The sequence below is a fragment of the Eubalaena glacialis genome, chromosome 8, assembly GCF_028564815.1.
Source record: "Eubalaena glacialis isolate mEubGla1 chromosome 8, mEubGla1.1.hap2.+ XY, whole genome shotgun sequence".
Classification (NCBI taxonomy): domain Eukaryota; kingdom Metazoa; phylum Chordata; class Mammalia; order Artiodactyla; family Balaenidae; genus Eubalaena; species Eubalaena glacialis.
This window is the reverse complement of record NC_083723.1, coordinates 106,888,207-106,889,411: the sequence shown is the minus strand read 5'-3', so window position 1 is coordinate 106,889,411 and position 1,205 is coordinate 106,888,207. Positions and strand designations below refer to the sequence as shown.

At 37.9% G+C, this 1,205-nt stretch overlaps 1 pseudogene; it reads right to left on the bottom strand.

Annotated features, from left to right (window-relative positions):
- Nucleotides 1-281: 281 nt before the first annotated feature.
- Nucleotides 282-727, bottom strand: LOC133096463 (small ribosomal subunit protein uS12-like; annotated as a pseudogene).
- Between the last annotated feature and the right edge of the window lie 478 nt (nucleotides 728-1,205).

Sequence of the window (1,205 nt, the reverse complement as noted above, 5' to 3'; positions counted from 1 at the left end):
TGGGTTTATCATATATGCCTTTATGATGCTGAGGTATGGTCTTTCTATACCAAATGTGTTGAGGATTCTAATGATGAAAGGATGTATTTTGTCAAAAGCCTTTTCTGCATCTATTGAGATTATCATATGATTTTTATCTTTCATTCTTTTAATATGGTATATCACATTTGCATATGTTGAACCATCCTTGCATCCCAGAGATAAATTCCTCTTGGTCATGATGTATAATGCTTTTTTTTTTTTTTTTGGCATATGGAAATTTATTACTATCATGCTTTCATCATCAAAACTTATGATCTTGGTCTTTCCTTCCTGCCTTTGTATAAGGCCAAAAGAGAGACATTGGTTACGTTGACAACCTTAAAGCGGACTCCAGGAATGTCACCAACAGCATGACCTTTGCGACCAAATCCAGCAACCAGAATTTCGTCATTTTCCTCAGTAAAATTCAAACAACCGTCATAGGGTACAAAGGCTGTGATTTTTTTTGCCATTCTTGATGAGCTGAATCCTGACACCCTTCCTGATGGCAGAATTTGGCTATTTGGCTTCAACCCTACTTTTCAAGCACAGTTCCCTTGGCATGAGAAGCACCTCCAAAAGGGTTGGCCTTCAGGGCTGTGCCCACATGGGCTTTCTTGTACTGTTTATCATGCCACTTCTGGTCTCGTCGGTGGCTACAGAGCTTCCTGGCAGTATGAAGACCGCGACACTTGCCCATCCTGCCGGTGCCACGGGCCTGAACGAAAGAGTATAACCCTTTTAATGTGTATCTGCTCTAGGTTTTTGCTTTGTGGTTACCATGAGGCTTACACAAGACATCTAACAGGTAACACAGTGCATTTTAATTTGATAGCAGCTTGACTTCAGTCATCTACAAAAGTTTCACCCTTTTACTTCTCCGTTTTTATATTTTTGATGTTGCATTTTTATATTGCGTATTCATTAACACATTATGGTAGCTATTGTTACTTTTAATACTCTTCCTTTTACCTTTATATTAAAAGTATGTGGTTAACAAACTATACTATTACAGATTTAGTTTCTAGGTCTGATTGTATATTTACCTTTACCAGTGTGTTATATACTTTTGTATTTTTTGTCACTGCTTAGCTTCTTTTCATTTCAGCTTAAAGAACTCCTTTCAGCATTTCTTGCAAGGCAGGTCTAGTGGTGATGAACTCTCTCAGCTTGTGTCTAGAAAA